The sequence below is a fragment of the Eptesicus fuscus genome, chromosome 9, assembly GCF_027574615.1.
Source record: "Eptesicus fuscus isolate TK198812 chromosome 9, DD_ASM_mEF_20220401, whole genome shotgun sequence".
Lineage (NCBI taxonomy): Eukaryota > Metazoa > Chordata > Mammalia > Chiroptera > Vespertilionidae > Eptesicus > Eptesicus fuscus.
This window is the reverse complement of record NC_072481.1, coordinates 61945439-61970167: the sequence shown is the minus strand read 5'-3', so window position 1 is coordinate 61970167 and position 24729 is coordinate 61945439. Positions and strand designations below refer to the sequence as shown.

Sequence of the window (24729 nt, the reverse complement as noted above, 5' to 3'; positions counted from 1 at the left end):
GAGTTACTTTTAGATCAATAAGAAAAGTATTTCATTCTTCATTTTCTTATTTAATGCTTTTTCTTTCTTTATGTACATTCAAGTTGTTAACTTATATTGTTTCCTTCTCCTTGAAAAACTTCTTTTATCATTTCTTGCAGGACAGGTCTGCTAGCAATAAATACCTTTAGTTTTTGTATGTCTGAGAAAGCATGTCTTCCACTACTGAAATATAATTTCACTGGATATAGAATTATCGGTTAGCATTTTTTTCCCTTTCAACATTTAAATATTTTATTCCACTCTCTTTTTTCCCCCACCCCCTGTGTGTACTTTCAAGATTTTCTTAGTTTCTGGTTTTCTTCAGTTTGAATATGATGTGCCCAGATTATTTTTACATTTATTTTGCTTGGTACTAAATTTTCTGGGCCTGTGTTTGGTGTCTGTCATTAACTTTGTAATATTCTCTGCAATTATTCAAATATTTCTTCTGCTCCTTTTCCTCCTCCTTCTGGTATTCCAGTTAAGCACATGTTACAGTTTTGGAAGTTGTCCCATAGCTCTTGGATTTTGGGGTTTTTATCCAATATTTTTTTCTCTTTGCATTTTACTTCAGGCAGTTCTTATAGATCTATCTTTAATCTCACCGATTCTTTCCTCAGCTGTATCCATTCTATTGATGAGCCTATCAAAAGTATTTATTTCTATTTCAGTATTTTTTACTTCTAGCATTTCCTGTTGATTCTTTCTTGGAGTTTTTCTTTGCTTACATTACTCATGTATTCTTGAATATTGCCCACTTTTTCCATTAGAATCTTTAACGTATTGATTAGTCATTATAAATTCCCTACCTGATAAGTTAAACATCTGTAATATCTGAGTCTGGTTCTGATGCTTGCTTTGTCTTCAGATTTTTCTTGCATTTAAACATGCTATCTAATTTTTTGTTTAAAGTTCACCATGTAGCACTGGGCAATAGGAAAAGATATAAATAGACGTTTACTGTGTAACTTGTTAATTTGGCCAGGAGGTAGGCTGTGTATAATGTTTGCTATAGGTATCAGAAGCTTCAAGTTCCTCTGGTGTCCTCGTTTGGTTCCCTTTACGGACTCTTCTCAGTACTCTCGCTCAGTGAGAGCCTACGCCTTGCAGCTCTTTCAGCTGTAACTCCTTGTTATTATACTGGAGCCCTGCTACATAGCTGCATTTTTCCAGTTTTTTTTCTTTTTTGTGTGTTGATATGAGAGTAAGGTGTGCAACAGAAAAAATATTCTATAATTTTAAGATTAAATCTCAATTTTTCAATTGGCCTATTCGTCTGAGCTGTACCTTCACAGTTTTTTCTCCAGTGGTATAGCTTTTTTCCTACCTTAACTTGAGGTAGGATGGCTAGAGGGGGCTGCAGTAAAAGGGATGACCTCCCCAAACTGAGACAGGGCTCTGGTAAAAAATTTCCCTGAAAGAGCAAGCCTTTGTCAGAAAATGCTCTAGGTATCTATATATATAAAACCCTAAAATGCAAATAGACAGAACAGCAGAACAACCAAACAACCGGTCACTATGATGTGCGCTGACCACCAGGAGGTGCATGCGGGACATGGTGGGCGGCGGCGGTGGTGGGATGGTGGAGCAGGTTGAGCGGGGGCACCAGACCAAGGTGGGGCGCTGGTCACTGTCATCGGGGCGAGCCTCTGGTGGATACTGAAAATTCTTTGCTTCCGCACACCGCGGTCCTACCCAGTGCTCGCACCTGCTGCTGGTGCCAGCCCTGCTTGCATCCGCTGCTAGCGCCAGAGCCACTGCTCGCACCTACTACTGGCACCCAGCGCCGGCCCTGATTGCCCCTGAGGGCTTCTCCACCTCCCCCTGCTCCTGAGGGGCGATCGGGGCAGCAGCCACCGCTCACACCTGCTGACGGTGCCCGCCCCAATTGCTCTGCGCCGTCAGCGGGTGCGAGTGGGGCCGGCGCTGTCAGCACGTGGGAGTGGCAGCGGCGGGAGCGGGGCTGCCAGCAGACAGGGGACCAAAGGCCATGGCAGGAGGGGCGTGGAGGATGGGCCAAGACCCGCCCCTGTGCCCACCACAGCCTCGCAGCCCACAGTTCCTTTCAAAGTGCACTAATTTGTGCACTGGGCCCTAGTATTTCATATAATTACTCTTCCCTACTCCTGTGACAGTGACAAGTGGACCTTTCTTGGGATCTTCTTCTTATGTATGCAGTTCCTAGATTTTTAAATACTAATACAATTGAGTACACCTCCTGCAGAATTTCACAGAACAGCATTTTTGTTTTCAGTTTTTATTCTTCCTTCCAACAAGTAAAGGCTTTAGAATACAAGTCCTATGTCTTATAGGTATTTTTAAGGGACAGTAGAAAATTATCATGCTTACTAATGATATGCTTAAACCACTGATGCACCTGTTTTTCAGATTTTGATAGATCACTATTTTCTAACTGTTAAACTTAGCTGCCACCGCCGCCCACCATGTCCCACGTGCACCTCCTGGTGGTCAGCACACATCATAGTGACCAGCTGTTCGGTTGTTTGGTTGTTCTGCTGTTCGGTCTATTTGCATACTAGGGTTTTATATATATAGATACCTAGAGCATTTTCTGACAAAGGCTTGCTCTTTCAGGGAAATTTTTTACCAGAGCCCTGTCTCAGTTTGGGGAGTTCATCCCTTTTACTGCAGCCCCCTCTAGCCATCCTACCTCAAGTTAAGGTAGGAAAAAAGCTATACCACTGGAGAAAAAACTGTGAAGGTACAGCTCAGACGAATAGGCCAATTGAAAAATTGAGATTTAATCTTAAAATTATAGAATATTTTTCCTGTTGCACACCTTACTCTCTAAACTTATTCTATTCTTTGGTTTTCCTCCCTTACACATCTTCACCCCGTGTGCAAACATACACGTTCTAAATTGCATTTCAGGTAACATGCACAGTGAAATTTATTCAATTTGTCTAATTCACTCAAATAGGACACATTGGCCATGTCTTGAATCAGATTCTACTAGTGAATATTTTATTCTGTGGAAGAATGGCATATATTTCCCAAAAGGAAGTAGTGTTATTATCTTTTCAGAAAAGTGTGGTTGCTATTGGTGTAATGCACTCATTTAGAAGCTTGAGTTAAGAAGCTGACATAGTCCAATGGGCCAGGGCTTTTTTTTTACACAATCAACGAAGAAATAGAGAATACACAACCACCCACAAATGTGTACTGAACATCTAACAATGTCCAAGCACTGTATTATAGAGAACATAAAGTAATTATGTAAATGTAACTACCCAAGGAATTTAAAAGTCACGGTAAAGCCAGTAATATTTACCATACGTAATAACTCAAGATTTATATGATAAAATTAAATACATAACTGTAGAAGAGAGACAAATTTCTCTATGGAGTTAAACTTTTGTGGCTTGAGATAACAATTGCTTAACAAAATAACCCTTCAGATACACTAACTCACACGTTTGTGAATACATGGAGGAATTTCAGCCACTTGATCTAAATGGAAGACACCACAGTGAATATAAAATTAAAACTTTGACCATTTTAGAATTCTAACATCCCTGACTATTGGTACTTCTTTCTTAAGGGTTTTAAAGAGCTAAAGAAATTTAAAATACCATAAAGGGGAGTTCAGTGTACACTAGGTATTGAGGGAAATAAAGTGGAATACATAAAATTCAAGTACGACAGGTAGAATTTTGAGGAGAGGTAAAAATTTGAAGGATAGAATTTAGATAAGCCAGAAAAAGTAAAAAGGGCAATTTAATAAGATAAAACAACATGAATGAAGGCTGAGGTACAAATAAATATGACATGCCGTAGTCTCCCCGTTCACTCTCCTTTTCAGGAAATGTGAAGGAAACAGAAGATACGACAGAAAGTAACCTGCAGGGAGAGAACTATTTTATATAGGATGATCTAAAAATATCTGAGAAATGTGACTTTCGAGTCATTAAGACCTGAAATATAAAGAAAAGGAAAAAGTCAGGAATGATGGAAGAAGTTACCAGGCAGAAGAAATAATGACTTAAAGACTTTGAGAGATGAATTAGGCAGAAACAACATGACTACTGGGCAGAGAATGGGTTGGGAAATGGTCTGTGGAGTTTGCAGGCAGCAGCAGAAGCAAGGAAAACAGTTGAAGACTACTGGCAACAGTCCAGGTAAGAAATGTGGCCTCTTGAACTGGGAGGGAGAGAGAACTGGACAAATTTCATATATACGTTGGAGAAACAAAGAGATTTGCTGATAGACTGAACCTAGAAATAAATAAACGGAAGTTATAAAAAACAATACTTATACTTTTTGCTTTAGCATCTGGGTAAATAGTGATGCCAATTACTAAGAAGAGGAAGAGTAAAGAAGGAAAAAGTTGGAAGAAAGTTATTATAAAGAAAGATTTTGTTGGACATATTTATTAGACATCAAATTGGAGATTTCAATTTGGATGTGAGTGTGGAATACATCATTGCATACTAAATTCTATCTTCATCACATGCATATCTGTTATCAACTGTTTTACATTTCTGGTTGTCCAGGAAAAGAAAGAATGGCTTAAATTTACTTTAAATAGTAAATAAATCCTCCTCTTAATGCTGACCAAGAGTCTGATATGAATACCAAGGTCACAGTCATTTTGTAATTCCTCTTCTCTCCAAACTGCCAATGTCTTAGTTCCCACTCTTATGATATTTGTCATATTACTAAATCACAATCGTTTTTCTAAAACACAATCCTTTGCCATCCCAAAGAAAAACAAACTCAAGTGAATTCCCATGGCCTACAAAGCCCTAACTTTTAGCACAGTAATCAAGGACCTTGCCCACCTTAAACAGGCCTCCATTTAGCTCCATTTCATCAACTTGTATCACAAACAATCTACACTAATAAAAGAGAAAGATGCAAATTGACCAGACCTCCGTGACACCCACCAGCCAATCAGGAGTGAGTATGCACATTAACCCAACAAACATGGCGGGTTAATTTGCATACGTGGGTGCCAAGCGGCCTGGGTTCCAGGGTCATCTTTGGGAGCCAGACCACTCTGAGCCTGCAGGCCTGCATGTAAGCCCTGAGTGGCCAGGGTCCCAGAATGCCCCTGGCCAGGAGTGGCCTACGAGCACTGATGCCAAGCGGCCCAGGTCCTGGGACGAGTGGCTGGAGGTGCCAAGCAGGCTGGGTCCCGGAACAAGCGGCTGCTTGCGCGTGCATCCGCGCTAAGTGGCCCGGGTCCACGCCCCCCCGCCCGGCGGAAACAGCGAATGCACGGCTGCTGGGATTGGAGGCGTGCCCCCAGCAGCTGCCGCACATTTGTTCACCAGGTCCACGCTCCTAGCCTAGTGGACACGAGACAGGATCCTCTGCAGATGGGCTGCAAAAAAAACACCTTTTCTTTTCTTTTTTTAAAAAAATATATTTTATTGATTTTTTTTACAGAGAAGAGGGGAGAGGGATAGACTGTCAGAAACATCGATGAGAAACATCGATCAACTGCCTCCTGTACACTCCCCACTGGGGATGTGCCCCCAACCAAGGTACATGCCCTTAACAGGAATCAAACCTGGGACCCTTCAGTCTGCAAGCCGATGCTCTATCCACTGAGCCAAACCAGTTCCAGCATAAACACCTTTTCTGGCTGCTCATTGGCTAAGCTCCCTGTTTGCCACCACTTGCAGTGTTCTTGGTAACTTGGGTAATAAAAATCCAAGAAGGTGATCTAGGGTTTTTCCACCACACTCCTGGAGAAGAAAACGAAGGTCCGCTGCTGGAGGGGCTAAGAAATGTCATATCCTGCCCTAGCCGGTTTGGCTCAGTGGATAGAGTCTTGGCCTGCCAACCGCAGGGTCCAGATTTGATTCTGATCAAGGGCATGTACCTAGGTTACAAGCTCCTCCCTGGCCAAGGCCCAGGTCAGGGCTCATGCAGAAGGCAACCAATCAAAGTGTCCCTCTCACACTGATGTTTCTCTCTGTCTCTCCCTCTCTCTCTCTTCCACACTCTCTAAAACTCAATGGAAACATATCCTCAGGTGAGGATAAAAAAAAAAAAATAAGTTAGAAATGTCATATCCTATGAAAGACACATCTTGAAAATGCCTAAGAAAGTTCTCATTTTTTCATGGTGAAGGGACTGGAGTCCGTGTTGATGAAAACACCTTGGTGGCTGTGGTGGCTGGCAGTGGCTGCAGCAGCAGGGTGATGGAGGTGACGCCTTCCTCTGATCAGCTCGGTCGCCTCCCTTAGAGGGAGGCCAGACTGCAGCTTAGGCCCGCTCCCTAAGCTGTCCGTAGGACATCCCCTGAGGGCTCCCAGTCTGTGAGAGGGGGCAGGCTGGGCTGAGGGACCCCCCCCCCCCGAGTGCACGAATTTCGTGCACCGGGCCCCTAGTAATAATAATAACTTAACTTCCATATCTTGAGTACAACATTCCCTTTCTTAACTCTACGCCTTTGCACATACAATCTCCGGCTTTGGTTCAAAACTCTATTTGAAAGGTAAACAAGGGATCTGTGATAGGCAGAATGACCCCTCCCCGCCCTCATTGGTTCCATCTATTCCCCGGAACCGGTAAACATATTACAATACATGGCCAAGGGGACTTTGCAGATGTAATTAGGTTACCAATTAATAACCTTAAAATAGAGTCTTGTGGATTATCTAGGTGAGCCCACTCTAATCACATTACATCTTAAAAATAGAAAACTTTCTCCAGCTGGAGCAGAAGAGCGCCAGGACAGGAAACTGTCAGATTCCAAGCATGAAAAGGCTTCAGCACACTACTGCTGGCTCGGGGATATTCGTCCACGTGCAAGGACAGAGAAGGGCCTCTAGGGCTTAGGCAGCCCCCGGATGACAGTCAGCAAGGACACAGAGACCTCAGTCCTATAACAAAGAACTCGATTCTGTCATAATATGAATGAGGGTGGAAGTAGATTCTTCCCCAGAAATGGCAGATAAGACCCTCCCAGAATTCTGACCTACAGAACTGTGAGCTAATAAAGGGGGTGTTGTTTCAAACCACGAAATGTATGGTTATTTGTTACAGCAGTAAAAGAAAACTAACTAATACAGGTCTTAAACATAATAAGAAGACAGGAGTGGGAAAAGTGGGATTCTATTTTCAGGGTATTGAAACATATAAAATATGAAAATATGAAACTTCTAATCATGGACGATGCAGGCACTCTCTCCCTATAGACCTTACAACCCTTTATGTTGATAGAACCTTCCTGATGGAACACTACTGATGCACAACCCAAGATCATGGCCAGGCAGCCCAATAGCTAACGCTCCATGGAGGTGTCTAAGGACCTGACACAGAAGGGGAGAAGGTGAAACGTATTCCTCCGACCCCATCACCAGTACACAAAAGGAGCCACTCCTGGCACTCGCAGGAGTCCCCATCAGCACAGATAAGGCCACGCTCCAGGCCTCAGGAATCTGACTGCAGTGAGGGAGGCAGGGATCCCCAGAACAGGGAGGTGAACACAGGGGACTGGAGGCTCAGACGGCAGCATTGCAAAAGCCCACCCAGAAAAATACAGTGTACCTTTTTTCAGAATCACCATGCTGGAAGACTGCTCTTCCTCACTAAACACAAATGCCTGAAAACTCATTCTTCGAGTGATGTATGACAAAGCATTCTGGATATGAAAGGCAGTACCACAGTAGTACTAATATGAAATGTGAGAATGTGCAGGTAAACCAGGGTCAAAAATGAAGCACAGACGTCCCATTTTTATGTGTGAAAAATAACATAAATGACATCGGTGCTGCCATCTCAGAGGAAGTGCCATGCATGTCTTACTCCTCAAACCTGGGGAATGTTTGAAATGGACAAAATAATCATTGGACTGGGCCAAAGCAACAGTATATTTATTTCAAACTACTGTTTGCAAAGCTAACAGGAAAGCACATTTGGACTGTGGGACTGAAAAAAGACATTCTTTAGAATTAGCACCACCTTGTATAGCTATAGAAATTTCTTATTACACTAATAGAAATTCCTTCCTTTTATTAATGGAATTATTCCCATTCCCTTTCTTATGAAATATATGAACACCCACATTATTGAACTGACCACACTGTATAATCCTATCTAATAAAGAGGGAATATGCTAATTGACCATCATGCCCTCAGAAAGATGACAGCGCCCACAGCCAATAAAAAGGAAATATGCTAATTGACTGCCATGCCCTCACAAGACAGCGGCGCCCACAGCCACAAGATGGTGGCACTCAGTCCCCTCAGCCCCGCCTCATCCAGCCTCAGTCCCCCAGTCCCCTCAGCCCCGCCTCATCCAGCCTCAGTCTCCCAGTCCCCTCAGCCCCGCCTCATCCAGCCTTAGTCCCCCAGGCCCCTCAGCCCTGCCTCATCCAGCCTCAGTCCCGCAGTCCCCTCAGCCCTGCAGGGGAGGGCAGTTGGGGACAATCAGGCCAGCAGGGGAGCAATTAGGCATCAATCAGGCCGCCAGGGGAGCGGATAGGGGGCTATCAGGCTGGCAGTCAGAGTGGTTAGGGGCAATCAGGCAGGCAGGCACGCAGGTGAGTGGTTAGGAGCCAGAAGTCCCGGATTGTGAGAGGGATGTCCGACTGCCAGTTTAGGCCCGATCCCAGGCAGTCGGACATCCCCCGAGGAGTCCCAGATTGGAGAGGGTGCAGGCTGGGCTGAGGGACACTTCCCCCCCCCCCTCCCCCCATGCACGAATTTCATGCACCAGACCTCTGGTAATTACATAATTATACTTCTAACTCTTCTTGTGTGCTCCTACCATAATTGTCTACTTCTGGAATCCCACACAATGGTGATCACATAGTAAGCATTCAATATATGTTTTGAACTGATTTTTTTAAGAGACACCATAACTCTTTCATGAGGTTTTCTTAAGTGAAGGATGAGTCAGGGAGAGAAACACAGGGCCTTTGTTCGGCCCCAGTATATCACACACAGTTCTACTTTAGAAGGCTATGCACTTCTACTACCTTCAATTTCTCTATTTTAATTTCATATTAGATATAAAACTATAAAAATACAAAATTTATTGTCTAGGATATTTTGGAAACTATATACTTATATAAAATATGTAATATATTCTAAATGTTAGAAGATTGATGAGAACACCAACTTATTATATGTCCAGCATTATTCTAAGCATTCTACATGAGAAAAATAAGGTATTTATTCCTCACAGCAACCTACCTTTAAGATGAGTATTATTATCTCATTTTCCTGAGGCACAGAGAGGTAAAGTATGTTGAAAAGGTCACAAAACTGCAATATTCTATATTCTGTTTTAATTCCTCTCCCTACCTCCCCTAAGAAGTATATCATACTTACTTTAAGTGAATTACATTTTCCAGTTTTAAATCTCTACCCAAATGTTTTGGGGTTGTTTTGTTAATCCTCACGTGAGGATATTTTTTTCCATTGATTTTTTTAGAGAGTGGAAGGAAGGGAGGGAGGGTGAGAGGGGAAGGAACAGGAAAAGGAAGAGACAGAGAGATTGGCTACCTCCCGAACTCATCCTGACGGGCAGGCCAGGGATCAAATCTGCAACCAGGTATGTGCCCTTCACTGAGACCAGGAATCGAACCCATGACTCTTCATTGCACAGACTGACGCTCTAACCACTGAGCACATCAGCCAGGGTTCTACCAAAATGTTTTTTAATGAAAATACACGGAAGAGTCACAAATCCAAGGACATAAAGCACTAAGATTTCACTAACATGCATATGGTTTCTACTTTTAGAGTTCTAATGTTGACTACAATATTAGTTTCTCTATAAGAACTTAGCAGTAATTTAAATAACTTTCATTTACAGATCACTCTCCAAATAATTTTGTTACTGTGACTGTGATAGCTAAAACCCTTGATATAGTTTTAACATCAAATAATGTCAGAAGAAACTTTAATATTTTGGAAAAGCCAAAAGTAGTTGTAACTGCATACTACTAGAAGAAAGAGCCCCCCACATCATCATGTGATACCCTATTCTATAAACTCGAACACATTTTAGAACTAAGAAGTAAATATGAGCCTAAGTCATTAGAACCACACTATAGCTTAAACTGACCACATCTGAAATCTCCCAGACCCCCAAATAAATGATCCGGTGCCAACCAGGCAGGGACAGGTAGATGACACTTAGTTCAGAGCAACATGAGCCGGAGTCAGCCAGAAGGTGGCAGAATGGGGCCATTTAGGCTTCACATACAAATTCAGAAAAATATGTTATTGTCATTACCTTGGGTTTTAGCAATTTTAGATCCTTATACAAGTAAGAATTTTATGTACTAGAGATAGGTTAGAGTAGTATTTCATGTATATAAGTGAAACTATAAAATTCCCACATAGACTGCCACAGTAGAAAATAATCCCCATTCTCTGTCTCTGAAAAACCTTCCCTACTTAACAGAACCATATGAAAGAACAAGTCCTCCAAAGTTCCCCATAGCATTCCAATATTCCATTTGAATTCACTAATAATTCAATGAGTTATTGTAAATGTTGTATCATGTAATATATTTCATTCCCTAAATTCAATCATAGTTACTATATTCTAATGGAAAAGTGAAATTTGTTTAAAATATATTTTTATTGATTTCAGAGAAGAAGAGAGAGGGAGAGAGAGACAGAAACATCAATGATGAGAGAAAATAATTGATCAGCTGCCTCCTGCACACCCCCTATTGGAGATGGAATCTACAACCCGGGCATGTGCCCTGACTGGGAATTGAACCATGACCTCCTGGTTCACAGTCAATGCTCAACACTGAACCACACCACCCAGGTCAAAGTGAAATCTTTTGTAAACACTCATATAACTTTAAAAACAAAAGTTGTTTTCAGGTTGTTTTTTTCCCCAGGGCCTTGGTTGCCTTGGAATGGTTGAAGGGCCTGAACAACCTCTGATATGAAAGATCCCAAGGGTCCTGTTTTAATTCCAAGAGTGGGAATATTGACTACAGATTTCAGGCTATATGTCAAGCTTGAGTAATTCCATCTGCCCATTCTGAAAATTTTTACTGCAAGAATATTCTAGAGGATAGGAGGAACCAAGATGGCGGCATAGTTAAACAACTAATCTGCTGCCTCACACAACAATTTCAAAAACACAACTAAAAGACAAAAACGTCTACCACCCAGAACCACGGGAAAGCTGGCTGAGTGGAAGATTTACAACTAAGAAGAGAAAGAAGCACAATCGCTGAAAAGCTGAGGTACGGAGGCACGCGAATCGGGCCGGCGGCGGGCGGCTGGGTGCGCGGCTTTTCTTCAACCCGCAGGGAGACAAGCTCCCGATCACTCTGAAATCCAGTTTCTGGGGACACTCGGGGGACCCAGACACCTACGGGGAGAAGCTGGACTCTCGGCCATCGGGTCGGAAAGTGAGAGTGACTTTTTTGCGGTGGTGCGCCCAGCAATCATTGTTTACTGCGCTGGAGCGCAGGGACTTGGAAACGGGAAAGGCAGAGACGGCTGACGGCAGCCATCGCTGTTGGCCACGCCCCAGCCTAGTGACGCCTTGAGACCCTGCCCAGCCCTGAGGCCCCGCCCTGAGGCCCCGCCCCGCACATTCTACAAACCCGCCCAGGCTCCACACAGCGGTTTTTACATATAAATGGCCTGTTCTGTGGCAGCTTAACCAACTGCAGCTCCAGTAAGACTGCTCCAAAACCGCCCAAGCAAAGGAGGAGATAACTAGCCCTTGCTGTAGCTCCTGCTGGGGAACACACAGTACACAAGGGTACACCAAGAGTGTCCACCTCAAGTAACTGGGAGGCTGACCCGTTGAACCAATAGGACACCTAGTACACAAAACTACCCTACCAACTCAGGGAAGCAGAGAATATGAGAAGGCAAGGAAACAGATCACAAACCAAAGAAATGGAGGAAAACAAGCGATTGGACATAGAGTTCAAAACCACGGTTATAAGGTTTTTCAAGAATTTCATGGAAAAGGCCGATAAATTCCATGAGGACCAACTAGAAATTAAACATACACTGACTGAGATAAAAAATATTATACAGAGACCCAAAAGCAGACTAGAGGATTGCAAGAATCAACTCAAAGATTTGGAATACAAAGAGGCCAAGGACACTCCTCCAGAGAAGCATGAAGAGAAGAGAATTCAGAAAGTTGAAGATAGTGTAAGAAGCCTCTGGGACAACTTCAAGCGAACCAACATCAGAATTATGGGGGTACCAGAAGAAGAGAGAGAGCAAGATGCTGAAAACCTATTTGAAGAAATAATGAACGAAAACTTCCCCCACCTGATGAAAGAAATAGACTTACAAGTCCAGGAAGCTCACAGAACCCCAAACAAAAGGAATCCCAAGAGGACCACACCAAGACACATCATAATTAAAATGCCAAGAGCAAAAGACAAAGAGAGAATCTTACAAGCAGCAAGAGAAAAACAGTTAGTTACCTACAAGGGAGCTCCCATACGATTATCAGCTAATTTCTCAACAGAAACCATGCAGGCCAGACGGGAGTGGCAAGAAATATTCAAAGTGATGAATAGCAGGAACCTACAACCAAGACTACTCTACCCAGCAAAGTTATCATTCAGAATTGAAGGGCAGATAAAGACCTTCACAGATAAGAAAAAGCTAAAGGAGTTCATCACCACCAAACCAGCATTATATGAAATGCTGAAAGGTATTCTTTAAAAAGAGGAAAAAGAAGAAGAAAGATAAAAATTATGAACAACAAATACATATCTATCAGCAAGTGAATCTAAAAGTCAAGTGAATTAAAAATCTGAGGAACAGAATAAACTGGTAAACTTATTAGAATCAGAGGCATAGAATGGGAGTGGATTGATAATTCTCAGGGGGAAAGGGGTGTCTGTGTGGGGAGTATGGGAAGAGACTGGACAAAAATCATACACCTATGGATAAGGACAGCGGGGGGGGGGGGGAGGTAAGAGCAGAGGGGGGGTGGGAACTGGGTGGTGGGGAGATATGTGGGGAAAAAGGAGAAACAATTGTAATCTGAACAATAAAGATTCATTTAAAAAAAAAAAAGTTGTTTTCACACTGGGTATTTAAAATGGGGTTTAGACACTGGTTTAATACATGGCAGATTACTCATATTATTCTTCATATTATATATTACATGTTTACAAGAATCTGTTTACTTTTGTATTCCTAGTACCTATCATAGGACCCAGAACACATAAGCCCCTCAAACACATTTGCTCAATTGAGTATAGGATTTCAAGGAGAAAACTGAGGGCTGAAAGCAATTAAGCAGATACCTGAAACACCAACCTGCATTAAAAAGGATTTTCTTTATTTCTCATCAGGTGACCAGCCCCTCCAAACTGAACACAAAACAATAGGAGCTAATTATCATCAAGGAGGGACTAGGCCATCTATAGAGACAAATGAAGGGATCATTAGCTGATTTACCTCAGAGGTAGAGGTGGTAGCATCCTGGTGTGGAACAAATTGTGAGGTAGGCAACACCATTTAGGGGAGGGGGTGTTTCACCTTCACCTCAAATCAAATGTAGAGCTTCTAGGAAAACAGTCAGAGATTTGACAGGTATCCTATCCTCTAGTGTCCACAGAGCTACAAGCTGTTTGTGGGGATTCACCAAACGTACCAAATGTAGATACTAAATGGCACATGAAGCCACCAAGCCCAGTGGCAGTCAAGAACTGTATTGGGAGGGCGCCCCACTTGCAATGGCAGGAAAATACGTCCATGTCCCATGGACCCCAGGAAAAGGAGTGTGGGCAAGGGAGTCTAAAATGTCCAGCCAGAGACACATTCTCTCATAAAGAGAACCAAAACCCAAGTCCACAGAAGATTTACCGTGAAGCTAAAATTTCAGCACCCTCAGGTGTGGGGGCAGGGGACAGTCCCTCGCTCCCTAGGACAGACTCTAACATTGTGTGTACAAGGATATATGTTTTTGTAAGATTTGCAAAAGTAGGATATTTTAACTACAATTAGTTAAAACATCTGTCTCTCTTCGTTCCAACTTCCCCTCCCTCCTTCATACTTCCCATTATTTCAGGTGTTAATGGATTGGCTGCAGGTATTTTAAGAGACTCTGCTAAGGGGAAATTGAGATGGGAATATGCCATTTTAGCTACAATTGGGAAGCTGTTTCAGATTTCCCAATAAAAAAGAAATTACAGACTCATGATTTGAACATATGTGAGGAGAACCTAATTTTTCATCTGAAATTTGTGTTAAAAAAACCAAGGTAAAATTTAGATAAAACCATAATGGAATATAAAACAGAATGAAAAAGAGCCATGAAATCAATAAATGTTAATCTTACTTAGAAAAGTGAAGAACAGCAAAAATTTTCTAGATCACACAAAAGCACTAAGTTAAAATGAAATAATTCTAAATAAAAATAATGAAGGCACATTGTTTCATAATTAAGTTAATGAAGAGAATATGCATGTTAGAAAAATGTTTTTAAATCTCTTGCTGATTTGACACAAAATACTAACATTGACAGAGATACATAAAACTTGTAATAGCTACTACAATGAAGACACTGAAGACAAAATGATTACTGAATACTGTTAATTCAAAATTATTTAAGAATAATTAAGCCTAGAAAACCTGAAATGTCCTCAAACCTTAAAGCTCACATATGAAATTTATCAACCACCAGTATATGGTGGTGTTTCTTCAACCACAGAAAACACAGCTGTGAGAACCAGAAGATAGAACATTGTTATTTAAGACCATGAATTGTAAGAACGATCATTTTTTTATGTACCACTTACAAAGAAAAAAGTACAGCAATTAAACTAAAAGATGCTTTATTAGTTACAATTTTATTTTTAAGATAATTATTTTACACCTGTTTAGTCATAACTTTCTATTTTATATCACTTGTGCACACATAAAATGAAAAAAATATATATATAAACAAAAAAAATTGGTTAAGAAATTCCTAAAACTTCTTCACATTCAGAGTCTGACTTCTGACTCTTAGGAATTATTTTTGAGTCACAATTAGTGTATTTTTACACAATTATTGTCCTTTCTGATATCAAGAATTTATTGATGCCCTATTTCTTAGTTTTCTACTATCGTCTCCTAGATTTTCTCCCAAGCGGCGGATACCCATTTTAACGTTTATGCATGCGGAGACAATGACAAGTATGTCACAAGCACTGCCAGACTGACAGTAACTACAAGATGCCACCAAGTTTAGGAAGCATCCTAATTTCAGAGGCATTAAAATGTGAAAAAAAGTATGAATTACCCATTTGAAAAATGTTTGCTTCCTTTCCCTGTGTCTTTGGACTCTGATGATTTAGAATTCTTAGTACCCTTGCAAGGGATACTTCTACCAAGGGCACATAACAATGAATGCCTTGAAATGGAAGCTAAGAGTACCACCTAGGTATTCTGTTCTCTTCAATGCACTGGAATAATAGGCCAGAAGGCGGTGTTATTTTAACTTGAGTAATTAATTCCAGTTATCAGTGAGACATAGGTTCTTGTTATAAAATGAAGCAGGAAGAACAAGGCTGAAACCTAGGAGACCTTGTGGGGTATCTTCTTGTAATTTCCATATTGAGTGTTTTGTTTTATTTGTTTTTTTAATCTTTATTGTTGAGAGTATTACAGACATCCCCATTTTGCTCCCCATTGCCCCCCTCCACCTGGCTCCCACCCCACCCCCAGCCTTCACCCTCCTACTGTCTGTGTCCATAGGTAAGATCTTTGGTTAATCTCTTTCCACGCCCTGCCCAGTCCCCGCTTCCCTCTGAGATTCATCAGTCTGTTCCATGCTTCCATGCCTCTGATTCTATTTTATTCACCAGTTTATTTTGTTCATTAGATTTGTCTATTTAGACTTTTAGATTCAATTGTTGATAGGTATATATTTGTTGTCATTTTATTGTTCACATTTTTTATCTCCCCACCCCCGTCCTCCTCCTCCTCCTTCTTCTTCAAGAATACCCTTCAACATTTCATGTAATACTGGTTTGGTGGTGATGAACTCCTTTAGCTTTTCCTTGTTTGTGAAGCTCTTTATCTGACCTTCAATTATAAATGAGAGCTTTGCTGGGTAGAGTATTCTTGGTTGTAGGTCCTTGCTATTCATCATTTTAAATATTTCTTGCTAATCCCTTTTGGCCTGCAAAGTTTCTGTTGAGAAATCAGCTGACAATCATATGGGTGCAGTTAGCTGGTGACTAACTGCTTTTTTCTTGCTGCTTTTAAGATTCTCTCTTTGTCTTTAGCCCTTGGCATTTTAATTATGATGTGTCTTGGTGTAGGCCTCTTTGGGTTCCTCTTGTTTGGGACTCTCTGCGCTTCCTGGACATGTAAGTCTATTTCTTTCACCAGGTAGGGGATGTTTTCTATCATTATATCTTCAAATAGTTTCTCAATATCTTACTCTCTCTCATCTCCTTCTGGCACCCCCATAATGCGAATGTTGGTACACTTGAAGTTGTCCCAGAGGCTCCTTATACTATTTTCATGTTTTTGGATTCTTTTCTCTTCTTGCTCTTCTGAGTAGGTGTTTTTTGCTTCCTCATATTCCACATTATTGATTTGATTCTTGGACTCCTCCACTCTACTGTTGAACCCCTGTAAGTTATTCTTTATTTCAGTTAGTGTATGCATAATTTCTGACTAGTTCTTTTTCATGTCTTTCACTTTCTCACTAAGATCCTTGAAAGTCTTATGAAGATTCTTGGGCAACCTTATAACCATGGTTTTGAACTCTATACCCAAAAGTTTGCTTGCTTCCATTTCTTTCATTTGTGACATGTTTCTTGGTCTCCCCATTTTGGCCGCTTTCTTGTGTTTGTTTCTATGTACTAGGTAGAGCTGCTACGTCTCCTGAAATCGGTAGAGTGGTCTTATGTAGTAGGTGTCCTACAGGGTCTAGTGGCTCAGCCTCCCGTTACCTGAGCTGGGCACTCTAAGTGCATCCCTGGGTGGGCTGTGTACACAGTCTTATAGTTGAGCCTTGATTGCTGTTGGCATTACTGGGAGGAATTGACCTCCAGGCCAAGTGGCTGTGAGGACCAACTGCGGCTACAGTGGGAGAGCTGCTGTGCAGGAAGCACCCGTATGGAGTAGGGCTTGCTTCAGTGGGGCTTCGATGCTCACTGAGTCTGCCCCTTGAATGTGTCGCTGATGGATGTGTAGGTAATCTGCTATGGTCTGAAGCTGTCCACCAGGTGCACTGGCTCTAGGGGCTCCATGGAGGTGCAAAGTCAGCCACTACCTGGAGCCACCCTGCAGGAACTATTTATATCAAGTTTGAAAGTGCCCAGGCCAGGCCCAGCTGTGAAGCAAGGCAGGTTTGTGCTAGTGCAGGGTCTAGAGCCTTTAATTGATAGGTTTGGGGCTCCCTGACCCAGCTGCAGCTTGTTTGAGAGATGTTAGCAAAGTCTGAAGCCTGAGCAATGATAGGCCATTCATATGCAAAAGGGACTGCGAACAGGTTAAGTGGGGCTGCAAATTGGATAGGAAAGGGTCTCAGAGGATCACCAGGGAGGAGAAAACAGATATGGCTGGTAATCAGCCCTGTGACTGGGGAGGTCTCAGCCCAGGAGCAATGACCCCTGTGAGAACCCCCCAGTTCCTGCCCTGATGCCAGCCAATCTAGTTTCTCCTCATATATGTGTGGGTTCCCCAGAGCCTCACCCTGGAGCTGGAGCTCAGAGGAAGTGGGACCTTGTAAGTTCAGTTCATTTGCTGGCCCTTTAAAAGGAAAACCTGGGTCTCCAGCAGCCTCCTGTCACTGAGCCCCAATCCCTGCTGGTTTTTACAGCCTGTAGTTACAGGGACTTCTTTACCCAGCTCTGGGAGCCTGGGCTGGGGGTCTGATGTGGAGCTGGGATCCATTGCTCCTAATTCTGCAATTCCATACCTCCACCCCTCCTACCAGTCTCAGTGTGCTTTCTTCTTTACTTCTGTAGTTGTAGGACTTCCACTCAGCCAGTTTTCAGGCAGTTCTGAATGATGGTTGTTCTGTATTTTGGTTGTAATTTTGATGTGGTTGTGGAAGGCAGTGAGTACCAGCATTTACCTACACTGCCCTCCATACTGAATGTTAAAAAGTAGATAGGTTACTTCAGCAACCCAATATAAGAAACACTACCAAGATCTCAATAATTTAAGAATAATGGTCTGAACTATGATCCTGAACTAGAATCTGTTCTAGATTATATGCTGGCAGAGGGAACAACAGATTGCCACTACGTGTTTACAAGTCTCTGAATTTGTGAATCTTCAGTAGAAGGGTATATGAAGGTGAAGAACAGCCAAAGGAGTGGATCGTGTTAGATGTTGCAAATTGGCTCATTTGATATCCTTTCTATTCTATAAGAGAGGCTTGAAAGCTATAATATGTATTTCCTAAACTCTCTATTCCTAAAGTTTAAGATGCAAATAAAGTTCTTCCCATTAGATGCACTTCCATAATATTTGGAAGGTAGAAATGGGGCCTTTTATTGGATAATTTTTATGGCAAGCATGGTCACGGAAATAAGGTCTCCCAGAAGCAGTACTTCAGTGACTTTTGGCTCTAGCTTCTGACCATGAAAGAATCATATCAATAATATAAGACAGAAAAACAAAGGAAGACACAGAAAGAGAGAGAGAGATGAATCTAATAACATCATTTGAGGTCCTGGATAACTCAGTGCCTAAGGTCAGTTCATCACCTGAATGTTCAAGTTACTTTAGAAAATTCTCTTTGTGTTTCAATCAGGTTGAATTGGGTTTCTGCCTCTTGCAACTGAAAGAAACATTTAATACATATACTCAAAACAACTATAATTGTTTGGATTATCCCACTTTTTGCAAAAGTCAGCTACTTTCTAAATGTAAACTCATTGTAAGAGCTAAGTAATGAGAAGTGAATTTCCACACTCTTCTACTGAATAAGTGAATAATGTAGTTTGAAAGACATTGTCAAATTTCATAAGCAAGATTATTGTTGAATGAGAAGTAGAAGAGGATGGCACGTGTCTCTCATGTGGCTATACGATGTTCTAAGTTCACTTACAACATTATGGCCCCTGCCAATAAAATACATAATCCCTAAGACATTTTCCAGGCGGAGCCCCAGGTTTTCCTGCCGCAGTCACTGATGCTCCTTTCCAAAGGCCAGTGAACTCGAGGGCCAGTTGTTCTGCTCTTGCGCTGTCTTCAGGTCTGCTTTTGTTCACAGGGTTATCGCTGACATTTTGGGGACTTTTTTTCAGTTTTACATTTTCTTTTTTTTAAATATATGTATAGCTCTACATTAGGTAACCAAAGAGAAGGGTGGCTCTTCTATATTTGTTTCTTACATTTTGTGTTTTCTCATCCTTATTCCCACCACCCAGAAATACCAGTATTGATATTTTGAAATATTTGCTTCAAGTTCATTTTTCTGTTCATATTTTTAAAAATTACGTGATGTGGAATAGAGAATCTATTTAGAAATTAAAACATTACATACACTACTAAAGGCCCTCCTGATTCCCACCCGCATCCGGATTCCTCTGCCCAGTTCCCTGGAAGCAAGCACTATTCTAAATTTGCTTGTAGCCTTCCAATCTCGTTTTACATAATTCCACAGAAAACACATATACTATTTTTTTAAAAATATACCTGAATGGTATCATGCATTATATATTTATCCTTTTTTCAGTTACTTTTACGAATGCACTATATTTTACTTAGCTGGTTCTCTATTAATGGGCCTTAAGGCTATTTGTTTCCATTATTACAAAGAATGTGATAATGAACATCTGTATTTCTCCCTCTCCCCACCTGCATACCTACCCTCCCCCCCAGTCTGTGTGTGTGTGTGTGTGTATGTGTGTGTGTATTCCATAATCTTTATTTGTTCTGAAAGTCATGATATGTCTCTGGTCATAATTTCTTCCAGTTATCCCTCATACAAGCGTTGACCTTACCATCTCATGCTACAGTGTTTATAAAGTCTCTAACAACCTTTTTTTTTTTAAAAAAAACACACACTTTTATAGAAATACAATTTACATACTATAAAATTAATCAGTTTTAAGTGCTCAATTCAGTGGTGTTCCTAAAGTAAATTTATAGAATTGTGCAGTCATCACTATCACTTAATTTTAGACCAGTTCCCATCACCCCTAAAGGAACCCCATACCCATTTGGAGTCAGTCTCCAATCTTACCACTGGTCATGGGCAAAAATGAAATCATACAATATGCATTCTTTTATGACTCACTTCTTCCAGTTATCATGTTTTTGAGGTTCATCCATGTCATAGCATGTCCCAATACTTTATTATATTTTATTGCTTAATAGTATTCCATTGTAGGGATATGGCACCTCTGTTTCTCCAATTGAGTTGTTTCCAATTTATGGCTATCCTATATAATAAAAGTCTAATATGCAAATTGACCAAACGGCAGAATGACCGGTGAAGCGACCGGTTGCTATGATGAACACTGACCACCAGGGGGCAGACGCTCAATGCAGGAGCTGCCCTCAGCCCACAGACCCCAGGCCAGCCCAGGCGGGTGCCAGCGGAGGCCCCCCAGATTGCCCCGCCAGTCGCCTCCCACAGAGACCTGAGGGGGCGGGGCCAGCGAGCGGGTGGCACCAGGCCATCCAAGGCGGATGCCAGAGGGGGCCCCCTGATTGCCCCGCTGGTCACCCCACAGATCAGCCCTGATCATCAGCCAGGCCTAGGGACCTACCCATGCATGAATTTCGTGCACCAGGCCTCTAGTTATAAATAATGCTGCTATGAATGTTCATGTGTAAAGGCTTGTGTGGACATATGTTTTTATTTCTCTTAGATAAATTTCTAGGAGTAAAACTGCTTAGTATGGTAATTTAATGATTAACATTCTGACAAATTGCCCAGTGTTTCCAAAGTGGTTGCACCATTTCACATTTCCACCAGCAATGTATGAAGATTTCGATTTCTTTATGTCCTCAACAATGTTTGCCTTTTCCTTCTTCCTTTCCTTAATACATAATTTTTTACACATATATGTGTTTCTATTCAGAATATACCTAAAAAGTGAGTTTTTGGGTGACAGTTTATGGCCATTATCAGTTTAATAGATACAATCAAATCATCTCAGGAGTGGCTATCCCAATTTACATGTAACATGCTTATCATACACGATACCGTGTGACTTACTCATCTTTGCTAACTTGGTAAATGACAACAGACAAACACAAAAAAAACCCTCAATATCTCATATAAAGTCACATTTCATTGATATTAGTGAATTAAATATAATTTCTATTGATCATATAAATTTTATCTACAGTAATTAACTATTCATATCCTTTATTATATTATTTCCTCATTTTTTACGTTTTTTAAAAATTTATTTTAGAGGAGAAAGGGAGAGAAGGGAGAGAGAGGGAGGGAGGGAGGGAGGCAGAGAGAGAGAGAGCATATGATCAGCTGCCTCCCACATGTGCCCTGACCAGGAATTGAGCCCACCACCTTTTGGTGTATGGGACAGTGCTCCAACCAACTGAGCAACACAGGCCAAGGCTCCTAACTCATTTTTTATATTTTTGTTGACTTATAAAATGGTTTTTTTTTTAATTCTAGATATTAATCCTGTCAGTTTATGCATTGAAATTATTTTCTGTCAATCTCTTTTCTTAAGGAATTTGGAGTACTGTCAGAGTTCTGAGTGAAAACCTTTCTCTAAACATACCCCATTGAACCCCATGCCTAAGAGCTGAACTATCCATCTTAAGAGTATTTTTCACTGGTTTCCTGGGAGCCCTATGAAACATGCATACAAACAATACCTCAAGTTGCCTTTCCTAGGAGGGCATATGAATTAAATGAGTATCTATATATATAAAAGCCTAAGCAACCATCGCAACTGAAACAACCAAACGGACGACTGAACAGGCTGCATGGGGCAACCAGGCCGGCAGGGGGGTTAGTGAGGGCCGACCAAATGACTGAGCAGCGGACTGCATGGGGCCACCAGGCCAGCAGGGGGGTTAGGGAGGGACGATCAAACGACTGAGCAGCAGGCTGCGTGGGGCAACCAGGCCGGCAGGGGCGGCAGTGAGGGGCGACTAAACAACGGAACAGCAGGCTGCGTGGGGTGAGCAGGCCAGCAGGGGGGCAGTGAGGGGTGACCAGGCTGTCGGGGGGGGAGGCCATTGGGGGTGACCAGGCCAGCAAGGGGGCAGTAAGAGGTGACCAGGCTGGTGGGAGAGGCAGTTAGGGGTGACCAGGCCAGTGAGTGGAGCAGTTGGGGGTAACCAGGCCGGCAGGGGGGCAGTTGGGGTGACCAGGCCAGCAGTGGGCAGTTAGGGGCGATCAGGCAGGCAGGCAAGCAGGTGAGCAGTTAGGAGCCAGTGGTCCCGGATTGTGAGAGGGATGTCCAACTGCCGGCGTAGGCCCGATCCCCAGGATTGGGCCTAAACTGGCAGTTGGACATTCCCCAAGGGGTCCCGGATTGGAGAGGGTGCAGGCTGGGCTCAGGGCCCCCCCCCCCCACATGCACGAATTTCGTGCACCGGGCCTCTAGTATTACAGAATGGTTAACACAGAAATCAAAGGAGGCAAGCCACAGTTGCAGAGCATCCCATTTAGGACATTTTACATTGTGAAATGGACATTCACCTCCAATGCTGATAGCAGTGCTGACAATGGATATTCATTGTTACACCAACACATTCTCAATTCTCCATCTGATCTTTTGTCTTTGAGCCAAGTTTGCAAAACTTCTTTGCAATATTAGTTTCTCATTAAGGCATTGCCCTTAGCCCTGGCCAGTGTAGCTCAGTTGGCTGGGGACTGAGAGGTCACCAGTTTGAGTCCCAATCAGGGCACATGCCCAGGTTGCAGGCTCAAACCCCAATAGGGGGCTGCAGGAGGCAGCCTATCAATGTTTCTCTCTCTCATTGATGTTTGTCTCTCTCCCCCTTTCCTTTCCTCTCTCTCTAAAAAATCAATAAAAATATTTAAATCAAAATACACTGCTGCTAATATAACAAGTAAACCCTGGCCTGAAGTTAAAGTACATACTTGTAATTATCTCCAGGGGAATAATTAATCTTCTCTACTACCAAGCAGAGTATTTTAATGGCAAACTTCCCAATCTCATATTAGAAATAAATGCAAAATAAAAATTGTAAGCACCAGTTGGCATATCATTCCATAGGTTCAGTAGAGATTTTTTTACAGTAACATTTAGATATGTTTAAGTTTTATGATTATACTAGAGGCCCAGTGCATGACTTCATGCACTGGTGGGGTCCCTCAGCCTTTCTGGTGATTAGGGCCGATCAGGATCGTGGGAGGTTGGCTGTGGGGAGGGACTGCAGGAGGCTGGCTGTGGGAGGGCACTGACCACCAGGGGGCAGCTCCTGTGTTGAGCATCTGACCCCTGGTGGTCAGTTTGCATCATAGCAATCCTCAATCACTGAGCCACACCAGCCAGGCAATTTTTAATCCTATATAATAAAGAGGTAATATGCAAATTGACACTCATGCCCTCACACAACATGGCTGCCCCCATGTGGTCAAAGATGGCCACCACAAGATGGCCGGCAGGGGAGGGCAGTTAGGGGTGACCAGGCCAGTAGGGCAGGGCAGTTGGGGGCGACCAGGCCGGCAGGGGAGGGCAGTTGGGGGAGACCAGGTCTGCAGGGGTGGGCAGTTAGGGGTGACCAGGCCTGCAGGAGAAGGCAGTTGGGGGCGACCAGGCCTGCAGGGGAGGGCAGTTAGGGGAGACCAGGCCTGCAGGGGAGGGCAGTTAGGGGTGACCAGGCTGGCAGGGGAAGGCAGTTGGGGGGGACCAGGCCTGCAGGGGAGGGCAGTTGGGGGGGAGGCGGCCTGCAGGGGAGGGCAATTAGGAGCAACCAGACCAGCAGGGGAGGGCAGTTGGGGGCGACCGGGCTGGCAGGGGAGGGCAGTTGGGGGTTATTGGGCTGGCATGGGAGGGCAGTTGGGGGCGATCGGGCCGGCAGGGGAGGGCAGTTGGGGGTGATTGGGCTGGCAGGGGAGCAGTTAGGCATCTATCAGGCTGGTAGAGGAATGGTTAGGGGGTGATCAGACTGGCAGGCAGGTGAGCAGTTGGGAGCCAGCAGTCCTGGATTGTGAGAGGGATCCCAGATTGGAGAAGGTGCAGGCTGGGCTGAGGGACCACCCCCCCCCCGCCCCAGTGCATGAATTTTGTGTACCGGGCCTCTAGTATCTTAATAAGCATTAGTTAGCAGTACAGAAAGAATGATTATATTTTAGTTTAGTTTTATGGTTATATTTTTAAAAAGCATCTCTCTGAAAAACAGTTCAGGTCCTCTTTTGCCTATCAAGAAACTGTATGTATTTTCCTGTCCATTATTTCCTGAGTGCCTATTTTATGATGAGCAAAAACAGACATAACCATTCAGTGGAAAAGAAGGTACTACCAAAAAAATGGCATTATTCTATGAAAACATGTAAGAGGGGAACCTTAGTCTAGTGTGGGAAAATCAGAGAGCACCTTTCTGAAAGTACAATGATTGAAATGAAATGTGAAGGATATGATGAAGAGTTAAGCAGACAAAGAAAGAAGAGTATAGAGACTTCCAGACAGAAAACTGAAAGGGCAGAGCAGGACAGCACAAAATGTACTGTACCCTCCATCCTGTGTAACTATGTATCAGACTCCTTTTTCTTAGAAAACCGTGAGAATGTAACAATTGCATGAACCTGCCAATAGGAATGTAGAGAAGTAAATTCAGTCCAAATTAGGCAATCTC

At 42.7% G+C, this 24729-nt stretch overlaps 1 protein-coding gene across 1 annotated transcript in view; it reads right to left on the bottom strand.

Moving 5' to 3' along the window:
* Positions 1–24729, bottom strand: part of PRKACB (protein kinase cAMP-activated catalytic subunit beta) — a 127666-nt gene that overhangs the window by 81236 nt on the left and 21701 nt on the right. The window lies entirely within an intron of this gene.